The sequence below is a fragment of the Apostichopus japonicus genome, chromosome 1, assembly GCF_037975245.1.
Source record: "Apostichopus japonicus isolate 1M-3 chromosome 1, ASM3797524v1, whole genome shotgun sequence".
Taxonomy (NCBI): domain Eukaryota; kingdom Metazoa; phylum Echinodermata; class Holothuroidea; order Aspidochirotida; family Stichopodidae; genus Apostichopus; species Apostichopus japonicus.
In genome coordinates this window covers 20,583,846-20,598,327 of record NC_092561.1, presented here as the reverse complement: position 1 = coordinate 20,598,327, position 14,482 = coordinate 20,583,846, and the positions used below count along the sequence as shown (strand labels likewise).

At 34.7% G+C, this 14,482-nt stretch overlaps 1 long non-coding RNA gene across 1 annotated transcript; it reads right to left on the bottom strand.

Annotated features, from left to right (window-relative positions):
- Positions 1 to 4,365: 4,365 nt before the first annotated feature.
- LOC139970955 (uncharacterized) lies at positions 4,366 to 9,578 on the bottom strand. The gene is made up of 4 exons (XR_011794267.1): positions 8,720 to 9,578; positions 8,135 to 8,252; positions 7,504 to 7,731; positions 4,366 to 5,722 (listed from the first exon to the last, which is right to left on the bottom strand). It is a non-coding gene; the product is annotated as an uncharacterized lncRNA (long non-coding RNA).
- Between the last annotated feature and the right edge of the window lie 4,904 nt (positions 9,579 to 14,482).

Sequence of the window (14,482 nt, the reverse complement as noted above, 5' to 3'; positions counted from 1 at the left end):
AGAAATATGTGAAGGAAAGAGAAAGACCCTAGAAAGATGGGATTAAACATTGCTAGTTCTTGGAGAACTCAGTAGCAGTCATTTTGCGGTTACAAAAAACAAAAACAAATATTGAATCAATGTAGGCGCTATAACTGAATTAATAAATATCATTGAATATTTCACTTTCCAGGTCAGTATCAAACAATCGAATGTAAACATCTGAAATGTTTTGCAATTATATAATCCGTCGCTATGGACATCCAGTGTTTTAACAAAAATATATTATAACTAGAATATGTGAACTAAAGAATTCAAATCACAAAGAACAAGTGAACGAACTTAAAGTTTTTTTTTATTTAAATATATCTCATGTTTGCTTTTCTTCTTAAGCTATATATGATTCAGTTGAAATAGTTATAGCCGGAACATCTGTAATCACTCTGGTGTTGGTTAATCTAATGGACTAATAACGCCGTATGGGCAGAATATCCGTCTACGATGCTACGATATTTCGTTAATGTCATGATTTCTATGTACTAATGAAATCCTATACACAATTCGTTAATAACGGATGTTTCCATCAAGCCAGTTTATCTATCATTGCAAATGTAACTTTATACGCGCAAAGGAGTTTAATGAGCGGGTTCTCGTCTAAAGAATGATAATCGTAGACATAAAATTTGTGCAGATGTGTTGGGAAATCTTACTGATATTACTTTCTGAACAGACCATGACTTAAAATTAGACAAAAGTATATTTACTACATAAAAAGAGTTCTTGGCATAAATGAATTGCAACTGAATAATGTAAGATAGATATATTAAATGTTTCTCTCGTGTTCTACATATACAATTCAGTGGTCCATGTGTTAAAGTGAAACAATTTACATCAGCATTGCAGAATCACATGTCGATGCATTCATCGCTCCATCGAAACAGAAAGACCGTCTCGAATTGTGCGCTATATCATCATGCGAGTAAATACCTTTAGGGTTTCATCGGTATGATAGTCTAGCGTAAGACAGTGTTATCATATATTAATGTATCGTTATTTGTGAGCACCAAAGAAAATGGGTAAAGAAAACCAAAGTCGCTTCAAGAAAATGCAAGGATACGTATTCTCTAATTGTAGCCACCGTCCTATCGTGTGCTAGCTATTCGATTGAACAAAAAAAAAAATAGCGTTGGTGCACGTCATTAAATTATTATGCTACAACAATAAATGAACTGGACTGACTTGTGGAAAGCCGTCAGTGTAAGATATACGCACTATTATGCAATGATGCGGCATCATCATTTTCGGAAACCTTCGGAAACAAGCATGAGTAAATTATTAGATCTGGTGTTTAAATGGAAAATGAAATGATGATAAACATGTAAAGTGAAATGTTGTTTCAATTTATTCGGTCAACTCCCTTCGTTTCAAAATAAGATGCTAAACTTCTCAAAAATATTATCGTCCAAAGTAAGTAAAAAGGTAAGTAAAAAAACGGGTAGCATTATTGTAACCTACCTTCTAGCTTTGAATCCTGTTAGTGAGTTGGACATTGTAATGTGACCCAACCGCTACGAGTTGCATGTGCGTGTTTCTTTTTAGTCTAACTTTAAGGTAGAGTACGTAGTTTATAACAAAGATACGCAACATGACCCCAAGATCACTCCGATAATAACATGGCGGTTAACTAATGCACAGAGTTATATTATATAATGGATACCATGGTGACCAGCTTACAGGCTCCTGAAACCTCAGGAAACTAATCAACATATTTTTTTATTACTACAAAAGCACATACAGTAGCCTAGAATTTTATAATTTTACTTAGCATGCAAAGCGACACTGTACTACTAACGTTAACTTTAACGTTAGGCTGAACAATATTATGTTCCATAAGTAACAAAAACTCCCACAATGACGTTGACACTGGACAAATATTTTCCGCTCCGATATCAGGAAGCTATATTAATTTTGAAACAGCATCCAATTCTTAATATGAAAGCAAATCTGTTTTAACATTCGAAATGAAAGGTAATCGAAGGCATTGATATCATGAAGTTGAGTATGAAGAGGAGCAAATTGTGCTTACAGATCATTGAAGCCCTTCACAAACTATCCTTCTTCCTGTTAGAATTTAGTGTTTTCATTTTCATTTTTTTATTTTCATTTTATAATTTAATTATCAATTTTGTTTCCTTCCTGCTGCTTTTAATTGTTATGACTCTTCGCCATATCTTCATAGTGTGATAGCCTACTGACGGCGCTACAAAACGTTAAATTAGAATATCATATGTTGAAAAAATGAAGCGACATTCATTCAAAGGATCATTATCAAATAGGACAATACATCAAAAGTTTAGAAGAAAACGACAGGGTTTATTCAACTTCTCTGGATCTTGCTTAGCATATCCCGGAATTACATCAGATTACTTAACATGTGCCTTTGATATACAATCCAAATTCCCTTTCTTAGGTTTAAAAAGATATGCATCAGTGGTGTAAAATGTGAGTCGAAATTAATATGACAATAATAAATGCAAAATCACAGAAAGCCTTTAACATTACATTTTTTTCTGAATACGAGATGAACACAGAAAGCAATCAACTTTGGTCACATACGTGTATCATAGTGTATCAGTGTGTATCTTTAACTAGTTATTTGTCTTCAAAGTTCGACGAGATATGGTTTACCACGCGATAAAAAACACATCATTGTTATATGGCTGCTTGAAAATATTTTGTTCTAAATTACGATTCCTACAAACATGGTGGTTAGTATCAAGTAACTGACAAATTGACAATATTATTAATGTGACTTGAGATGTGTTAATCTCAAAATAGTTTCCCATGAGTACCCTTGAAGATTCTTTCGTTTGAAGCTTAGTGTCTATTGCCCATAAAAATTCTCTTACAGAAAAATATTATTGCTTAGTTGCCTTTAATGTTTTGGTCACCGTTGATGATATAAATATTGGCAACGTGGTACGTCTTTTGTTCCAAACAAACTTCAGCACTTGTAGTTTAACCATACTGACAATAATCGTATTATATATAAGGTAATAGATACTAATACAAGTACTTTATACTGTTATACAAATTAAGCATTGCATTGACCAGCCAAGAAATTGCGTGCATGTTTAATGTAAGTGATTTGTTGACTTCATATTCGCAGTTCGATTGTATGTTCACAGTTTGAAATGAAAACATTTTACTTTCGTATTCTCCTTGCCCGTCATGCATGAATATTAATTCAGTTTCACTGTATCTCTACGTGCCTATTTATCTTTTATATACTAATCTAAATATATTTTTGGTCATAGATGTTAATAAAACAAATTTGATCAATAAAGTTGTTCCCATATCATTTGATGCTTTCAGTGATATTCCAAATTTGCGACTGTTTAATGTAGCTGTCAACAAATGTTTTTTTTTATTGAATAACGTTTGGAAGGAGACAATGCATAAACCCATTGCGACAACTAAGTTAAGACAAATAATATAACAAGAACATCCGCCATTTAGGAAAACAATAATGACAGAGGTGAAGTAGACTATTTGCTCTCTGTAAAATATGCACATATGATGTTTCCTTCTCCCTAATACCTCAGTGCGCTTAGTGGATTTACTATAATGCGTGACGGTTTTCGTAGAACTACTATTAAGACAATTGACTTAAAAACTTGATAAGATCGTCGTGGGTATCGTAAAAGCGAAACCTCTATTGCTACTTTTAGAAAATTGCCCTTATAATATTACACGTTACGGCTTTCAACACAACAACAGGTATCCGGGGAAGTCTTAAATAGGAAAGTCGTTACAAGGTATTGCAGCTAGCGATGGTTTACGTTGAAGTAACTATACAATGCTTAGCTTCAAAGAGGTATCGGAGATATTGTAATTCCTTTCAGTATATAATATAATCATTTACAATTCACATGTATTTCTCAAGTCTACAACTTGATACAGTACAATGACATTTGCTAAACTGTGGCATGAAATATACATACTATAGAGAAAAACGTGATTCTGAAAGCTGCTAATGTTGAGATTAATAGTTTTAATACGGATATGAATCAATGTCAATATCAATGTCGAATTTACATTTTAAAGAAACTATATAACACTTATTAATTCCTTAATATCAGTCAGTGCAAGACATTTCATATTAGAAATGTTTTCTTTTATTAATTACAATTTATATGCACTGTGCAAGGGAAATATTGTACGGTGAAAATCATGTCATCGTTATCTCTATGAAACGCATTGCCAAAATTTTATTTTCAACTTACAGATCACGACAATACTATTATAAAAAATGATCAATAAAGTTTGACGCATAAACTCTGCTCTAGAGACATGATTTCGTTTCACAATGCGAACATTTATATATTCAATTGAGTTCCAATTGAAAGCAACTGCTTCCTCGATGCATTTGTAACAGTTACTTGTCGCTTATTAAGAAAATCGTGGATTGTTAGTGTAGTTCGTTAGTGAAATAAATTGTTCTTGACTAGAAATACGTGAAATAAAAACTTCCTAAGTTACACTGAAGCATTATTCAAGTGTGCACTTAGTTGACAGTGGTTTCCACATATACTGTACTTGCTTTAGTTGATTGAGTATCGTCTAGTTTTAATCTCTAACAATTTCATATAATATATGCTATTCTCATATTTGCTACATAACCTGATGCTAGTCTGTTGGCATTGGTGTCTTACCTATTTGTGCATCATACATTTTGATACAAAAAGACGTCACGTTACGTATTGGCCTAGCATCGCGCTCATTTTATCCAATTTGACGTTCTCTACAATACGACGTGAAACCCACCGTCTAACTTAAATATACGTATGTAAGAGGCTTAGATTGTATAGTAATGGTCTATCATGATGTTTATTCACTGCCCAAGCACTATTTATATTCGATGTTTTATGCAGGTGTACCTTATTTGTTTTTTATGTTGGATTAGTCTCAGCGACTTTATACGGTTGTGTATATTTCGAATATGATTCGTCACGAAATTAGCAACGGTACGTATTACATGTGTTCATTAGTAAGGGGCAACAACGATTTTACCATGCGAACTGATCTTTGTCATGGAAATAATTCACAAGTTGTACAGTGAATTTTTCATAGACCTTAACGTGTTAGACCACTTTAATCCGTTGAAATTAAATAATTTAAATCGTTCTTGCCGAATTTTGCTTCTACCGCGAGCGTCAATCAAGTCGTCGCTTACATAAACCATTGCAAATGATACATTTTTATAATTGATGTCAAAGTTTATATTCATTTCAATTTGTAGCGGTAAAAGCAGCATTCTTTGATTTCGATCGCTTGGCTTGATGACAATTTGTTCCTCCTCAATTGATTGTTTCATACTTGATTTCATTCGTACAATCCACATTTTTGGGGATTTCGTAGCCGGACGCGTCACAGTTTGGAACATTACTTTTATATGCTGAACAATTAACCTCGAGATTGTCTGTAATGCTCATTGGTGGGTCCATGGCTTCAGCATGAGGTACGCACGTATGACACGTTGCTGCTTTCCCTGCGTCAGCACTAACAAATGTAGGAACCGTTGCATCGACCGGTTGTAGAAAGATTGCTTCATTCGTTGAAACTGGTTTAGGAAATCCATTAGTCTTCAAATATCGAATATATATTGATAGAGCACCAACGACAAGCAGCAGGATTGATACTGATACTAGAAGAACAACCACGACCGGAAAGAAGTTACATGCTGTTAGTTGTTGGTGTTTGCCGTTGAGGGAGGGTGTAGCGAATGCCAATGGACCATGAGAAATAAAGAAGACAATAAAGACAATGCCATTAAGGTCTCTTTAAACATAAGAAATATCCAGCTAACTATTTCAACGCTAAACTGTATTAGGATACCAATCGTCAAACACAGGAAATAGATAATATTCAATTATACGTAATCTATATTTAGTCACTTGGTTCTTTCCATTTTCTTCAGACGACTCCTTCATACCCGATTGCCCGTATGTGAACACATGCTTATAGAAAATCATTACTCGGGATAGGAAAACACTAGAGAGCTTCCGATAGCTTTATTTTGCACATAAGACAGCCTGCATCAATAAACAACCCTTTTCCGAAGGGGTCACATGGAACTTTTTTTTTTGTCTTCAAAGATTTGTTTACATTAAAAAAAAACAGTGAAAAATTTCAAGTCAACTGACCCTATCTCATAAAACTAGCTAAGACATACAAGGAATCAAATCAGGAGCATCACAGGCATATGTAGAGAGATGGCTCTATATTTGGGGAAAATATGTCAAAAAATAACGTTTTTCGGTCTATGTTAAGGCCAAGAAACGGTCAACTTTCCGAAAATATTTCTCCCGAATGCCTCACCCTACAGAAAAGATTTTTAGCTCTCCAGAAGCGCCACACTGAACTTCAATTCTACATAGAAACAATTTAGCAATAGCGCCTCCACTTTGTGAGTAATCCTTAGCAATTCAACTCGAGCATTTTTATGCAATAGAATTTCGGTCAACCACAGTAGGGTAAATGTTATCACTCACTTAATTGAAACGGTAACTATTTAGCACATATTATCATGGCTAAATACTACTAAGAGGCGTTAGACCTTATTTTTATGGGCAATTTGACCATCCAGCCGTTGGAGGATGACGACATCGCTGAATCTGAAGAAGATTCTGACGATGAAATCCTGATATGATAAGCCACATGCACTCACTATGTATTGTGTATACATGTATGATGTACTTTTGTCGCGCAATAGGCCTATATGACTCATCGTTACGCTTGATTACCATTCTATTACATAATATGTAGGTTTGGAGGAAAAATCAGTCATATTCCTCACATTCAACATCAAATTATATTTTACTTATAAAATAACATGTCTTGCACTCATCAAACTATCAAAGTCCTGCAGATTTCATCAAAATAATTTCAAATGGGCCAAAAAAAAGTACAGTGTATGTATCTTAACCTCATTTGCATATTTACATATCTAATTAGCTCAATTATAAAAAAAAAATTATAAAAATTAAAACCTCATTTCAATACCTTTCTGTCAATACTTGGGTCCCTATTGACAAAAATGACCAAATTTTAAGTAATCACAATGTGTAAATATATTTCCCCCAGGGGACAATTATATGATCACAATTGGGAATTAAGGGATTAACAAGCAAAGGTCATAGTATGTGAGCCTAATCAAGGAATAAGGATTTGTTTTGCATAAAATAATAGCTCTTCTTCAATACACGATCATAACTATGGCATTTCCATTTCCTTTTTCAATTTTTGCTGAAGTTGGAGCAGTCACAACTAATGACCATCACTTGGGAAATATTGATTATAAATGTTGTATTTGTTTAGTCTTAGAAGAAACTGGGATAGCGGCATAAACCGACAGCATCTATCAACAGTAATATAGCTTCTATTTCCAAAGCAATCACCACAGCACATAGTTATCGTTAGAGGACTTATAAGTACCGGTAATGACTGAGTTATGTGTCTCACCATCTGACATTTGTTCTTTACTATAACTCGTTCCTGCTTTTGTCGATGCAATATGTGTTGCTTAGTGGTGTTCGGCTGCTTCTGTTGATGCTCTGTGATGCGTTGATGATGTTGTGGTTGTTTCACGGTTCAAAACGTTCATGGTAATCTTTGTAATGCAGCCTTTAGCAGACTGACATGAAATGATGCAATTATTATGATATCTTCTTGCAGTGAATGTCGATGAACCTTGAAAGAAGAAACATATCGTTCATTGAAGTTTCTGAGAACATGAAGCCAATTTCATATCAATATTACTCTGTGGTGAGCATGTCGCCTCAGGTAAATTTAAACAAATGCAAAACATGTTTACTTTGAAACAGACTGGAAAATGTGGATTCTTGTATTTTACACTTTTATACTGTGCAATTGCAGCAAATCCTGACACACTTGACGAGGTAACATAATAAAAAAATTCAATGCTATAAAATGAAAGATGACCAGTTTATACTGATTAACAGTCTTATTCATTCAATGAATCAATTATTTAGTAATATTTGAATAACAGGATTATTTCTTAATGATGAAACCAACATATGTAATGTATGAATGATATTTTTTGAAAAGATTATATCATGGCCAATCCACCTACCTTCTGAACAGGATGTTGTAAACGTGCTCAACCCCAGACAATTAACTTGCACAAGTTCATCCTCATGAATGTCAATAACGGATGTTTCTGATGAACCAGTATGACTGCCATTGAAAGTCTACCAATAAACGCACAAAGGAGAACAAATAATGGATTTTCGTAGAAATGATCATAATCGTAGACAAAAAATATTGTATAATCAATTCGTAAAACTTACGGATATTTTATTTTGAAAAACCTTGATTACAAAGTATCAGTTAATGTAGTGAATAAATGAAACAATAGTTGGCTAAAACTTATGTCTTAATTTGGTACCAATCTTGTCAAAAAAATGATTAAAAACGTTGAAATTAGTTTAAACGTTCATAATAAATAAAAACGTAAAGCTTTGCGATTTGGAATAAAAATGTGCATAGAAAGAAGAAACCATCTTCATACAACAATTTCAAAAAGAGAATATTTTGGTTCTGCTTAACACTACTTTCGTTGTTTGATAACCTATATGTATACGTAGTCGTAGGCTACTACGTTTATGAAGTATATTTCATATAACATTGTTCCTTTCATTTAGCGTAATTATCTTACCATGAAGAGGTCTCCGACAGTCACTTGAGCTTGGCAGACAACGATCAATTGGTTACAAGAAAAGGCGGTAGGGCTTACGTCTTGATAGGCACATGAACATTGGTAATATTCGACTGAATTCTCACTGACATCAGTTAAACGAAGGATGCTGTTACCATTCCTTTTTTTCTCATGACATACTTTATAAGTGTAATCGCACGCATTTTCCAAGATGTCAACGGAACGAGATATTTCATCTAAGAAGATGCGCCAAACGTACCTCGGACAATTTGCTAACTTCTCACATCTGAATGTTATATTTTGACCAACAACAGCAGTTATATTCCTATTACCATAATTCGATTGAAGGCAACGGCCGTTGATGCATATCAAGCAGTGGAAGAAACAAAATAATCCAAGAACAATACAAATATGCATATTGCGTTTTCTCGTGTTGCACAGATGCAATTAAGTGGTCCAAACATTAAATCAAAATAATTTTACATCAGCGTTACAGAACCACATTACCGATGCATTCATCACTCCATTGAAACTGCAAGATTGTATCGAACTTTTGCGCTATATAGTCTTTCGAGAAAATAACCCAGGTCTCGTCGGTATGATCGTCTAGCGTTAGAAAGAGTTATTGTTTATTAATGTATGGTTATTTCTGTACACCACAGACAATTGTTAAAGGAAATAGAAGGCACTGCATTCGATAGATATAACGTTTGCACACCAAATAAAACAAGACATCTCAAGGACACTGTGTCTTAATGTGTAACCACCGTCTTAACGTTAGCTGACTATGCGATTGAACGAAACCGAGCGTTGATGCACGTCGTCATAGTATAAGACTACAACGATAAATGAGCAGGATTGGGACTTGTGTAAAGCCGTCGGTAGGACATCCGCATATCATGCAATGATTCATTATTGTTATTTTTGGCTAACTATAACAGCATGAGGAAGTAATTTGATCTGATAATCAAATGCAAAATGAAACAATGATAAACATGTAAAGTGAAAGTCTAAATTTATTTATTCTGTCGACACCCTTCGATTTATTATAAATCAATAAACTTCCCAAAATATGCTAGAAGAAAAGTCGATTTGGAGACATAGAAATCCCATCTGTACATCAACTTATTTTCACTTGCGCAACATCAGCAAGATTAGAAGATATCTGACTCGACAAGCCACTGAACAGTTGGTGCACTCCCTGACAACATCTCGACTTGACTACGGTAATTCTTTACTCTATGGAATTACAAATGGACAAATGAATAGACTGCAACGAATTCATAACACCGCCGCACGAATAGTGACAACAACTCATAAGCTAAGTCATATAATACCAGTTCTTGAAGACATACATTGGCTGCCAATATCTGCCCGCATTGAATTTAAGCTGCTGCTTCTCACCTACAAGTGTTTGAATGGAATGGCCACGGATTGCCCGAAGAAGTAATTGAGCTCATATGGCGGGCCATCAGTCTGAAATCGTGGGGAATCGACTTATACCGATTTAAATCGACATATACCAATTTCCTCCGACTTATACCAGTTTCCAGCAGCTTAAATTGACTTCTACCAATTTAAATCGATGATAAGTAAAATAAATGGGTATATGTCAATTTAAATCGACATATACCAGTTTAAATCGATGATATGTCGAATTTAATCGGTATATGTCAATTTAAATCGACATATACCAATTTAATTCGACTTATAACAGTTTAAATCGACATATACCGATTTAAATCGACATCTACCAGTTTAAATCGATGATATGTCGAATTAAATCGGTAGAAGTCAATATCCGTTGACTTATACCAGTCTCTAGCAACTGAAATTGACATATCATCGATTTAGCTCATGAACATATTCCAAATCCCGATTTCGGTGATGATTGACATGTGGAGATACATCACGTGTAGTCACGTGACAAGGCGGGCGAATGATTAAATAGTTCAAAAATTACCAAGCTAGCAAAAGTGTTCATCATGATTATGTCAATGGAAATTATGGACAATTACTTGCCAACAGATTTCGGTGTAATAATAAAAGGAGCGTATTAATAGTAACAAAATACCTACAAAGAATTTATAATAAGGACTGAACAACTACCCCATTCAATTAGCTTTCGAACCTTTCTCTTGAGTAGAACGACTCAATACATGCAATCCCGCGATACTTTTTATTTTCCTTATGGATGCAAACCTAATATATTTTAGATTTGATTGAAGTCGAAATTTTTACTGATGCAGATCACGTTCTAGTGAACTTTCCTTGTTGTGACATCGAAAAGGGAACATTTTAAAAGGGCCCATAAACTGGGAATTTATGCTTTGTAGTCCTGTGTAACTCTACAAGTGTTCAAAAGAGCTGGAGTCGAGAATTTTGTTGTTTCATTCCTCCTTCCAAGTTTACCCCATATAGAATAATATATATCTTCTTTTTTGTTTGGGGGGGGGGCACTTTGTAAACCTGCGGATAAATTCTTACACAGTTTTCTGTGTTTGATTCGACTAAACGGCTATTTGGGCATTATTAGTGGAAATAAAGACATATTTGGAAGTGCTCTACATCTAACCATTATATTCCAGTGTTATGCTATTTTTCATTCTTAACCGTGATGTAAGTGAACTTGTGAAGTTTTCGTCCAGTACAAAATATCGAGGTATATATATACCCTACATTTCAAACTTAACAGATGATGAGGCCATAATCTACCTATATGATTGTATAAACTGTCTAGCACTATAACGTTTTTAAAGTAGTTGGAAAATGCCTCTACCAGTAACCTAATACAATATAATCAAATTACAATAACATATACTGAAGTTAGAAATGATACGATATTTAAAAAAAAAGACTTCACGTGACCACATTTAACGTACAGAAAACAGTACTGGATATACAATATATCTCATGTCCAGTATACTATGTAACAACCCAGTCTAAATGATGACTCCAAGCTTCATGTCAATTGCCACACCGCTTGATGAATTAGACTCAAGGTTGCTATTTAATCACATACCTATATGAGGTGAACATTTAACAACAATTGAAATTTTGAAATGCTACATAAACCTCGCCTCATTAATATTCATTCAAAGGTGCCATATATCATACTGAAACCTTACTGTAATGCAAAGCAAAGACTGTTCATTCCATTGTAAAAGGGTTAGAGTTTTATAGCTATGTTTATCTTAACCTTTTTTTCAGCTGTTACAGTATAGGTACCGTGTCACAATTAGGGTAGGGTATATCCCAAGGTGACCTACTCTAACGTTTTGTTTTTGGCAGATTGTGAGTCTCCATCATTCTTTCTTGGCTGTTGAAGAGGGTGAAATGAAATACAGTTGGTCTAAAAATCTGGAAAATTTAAGGTATTTTAGAAAATCTTGGGTGAAACGAAGATTCCGCAGCGAGAGCTGTAATATGGGTTGAGGAGCATTATGCTAACAGTTGAACTGTCCTATAGCTCAACAATCTAAACGATCATGGTGGCAAATAAATGGGCTGTAATAGCCATCAGATATATCAAATGATGGATAGACATGTCAGTTGAAAACTTCTATCTAAGCTCTAGCGGCCATGGAAAGCTACGACTTTAGTTAGTCCATGGAGCAAATAATTGTGGTATGACAACAGTACTTTGAGCATCTTCTCTGCACTCATGATACATCTGCCTACAAATGAGCTTAGTTAATCTACGAATAACCAATCTTTGTGTTCCGATGTAAGAGATGGAAGACAGAGGGACTGCACGTTTGTGATAAGTTTCTAAAATGTAAATCATCATCTGCAGCCGATGTGATTTATACTGATCCGTTGGTAGAATTTATTTTTCACTTCACACCCCGGACTCAGTTCCTTAATGATTATTGAGAAAAAAATGGAATTCTACTTTAGATTTCCATGGTGATATATGCTTTATATCAACAAAACCATCAACAGAAACTACGATATATATATATACTATGAAGCACAACAAACATAATGTGGACATTTCGAAATAGCTTTCGAGAATTCCGAGTCCACATTTTACTGACCATCTGAAATAAAATGATCTGCATATCTCCCATCCTTAAATATTACTTTAATATTGAATGCGTGTTTTTTAATCAATATTTAAGTTTGTCTTGAAGTTTTTGTAGACTATTTAGTAACAGCGAAAAGTTGAGGGGGCTCTTACAACTTGTATATGTAATATTATCTTTCCTTAATAGTAGTGCACGGTACATGGTGCTCGCTGTATTATTCGAATCTAATACATACAGCACACTGCGTTGTTTATCATTTACTACATATACGGGAGGCTTTATATTCCCAATATAGTATTAATAAGCCAACCCGCGTTTTTCAGATCTGGCAACTACCTTACGTTTTGTATCATGTGGAAAGGAATGTTACTAGCGTGTATCTAATTATCACTTCTCCACTTTACCTATATTAGCGTATGGCAGCATGGTTAACCTTTTTTTCTTACCAAATTAGTACTTGATTAACTACCAAACTATGTAACTAACTCAAAAGCTTGATATTAACATCTCGACTAAAAACAAATAGATTCTGTTTCTTCCAAGTCCTCCATCTACGTCCTGAATATACTCTCCTTTCATGCTACTGAGAGCGGGTCATAGTCGTCACAAAAGCCGATTATACATAAAGAATGATTAGCACACCTTGGTGGAACTCAATTGTTTTACTTTAGCTCACAGGCAGATGGGTAGAAGTAGGGAATCAGGTGTGTTTTTAAATAACGTTCGTATATAATTGAACGTGGTTTGTCACAATTATCTTTTACTAATGAGAAAACATTAATAAGCACAATGATACTAACAGTACATACTAAATGGAAGTCATTCATTGTTTATATGGAGCTTAGCATTTGATATAGATTCTGGGCTTCTTAACCTTACTGTTAATTAACCATTTTATTCTATGTCCGACGCTACTAAGAGTCCATCTCGAAATGTTACAGTATGTATATACCCATATACCACTCACACGACACCATATGAACTTGGTGAAACCTAACAAAACCCTAGCAGTTTGGTAGGAGAGGTCCTGAAACTTATGGCAAACACTTTAACAATTAATGCGTAATTTGTTAAACTGACGTAGACTAAGTCAGGTTCAAAATGCAGTTTCCAGTTTCACGTGTACGCGTTTTAAGAACACGCAGGTAAAAATTGCTTTGACCATAAGTTTAACTTTCTTAAAGAAATGACCGTAATGGCTACACATCTTCAACTTCAGCTTATCCACTGTATTCTAAAAATTATGGGATACGACAAACGTACTGCTCATATGGACACACTTGCGTGGTAAACTTAAAACTTTCGGCAGGATGAACGATACAACTAGCAAAATGGTAAATAAGTAGACTCCTAACTCATTCCTGGAAGGTACTAATGATCGAGCCACCCGGAGTTGTCTGTTATTCGTTTCAATGAGTCCATCCAGGCTGCTTACTTTTGGATTTCAAAATGGCAGCTTGTCCATGAAGGAACGGATCATTGAAATTCTGCTACCATGCAGAAAAACAACGGCGAAATCTTCGAAATATGCTTGCAATTCTAAAGCAGTGGCCTTCGATCATGAAATGTTGGAATGAAAACGAAGGAACGGGATTGGTTGGAGGCGTCAATGAATGGAACCGTGAATCGCACGTTTGGCAATTGAACTGCAAGATATCCGTTCCTTTAATTTGTTAATACCTTTCCACCTTATTATGGACATAGAGTACGTCCGAAAGGAAATCCTAAAGAC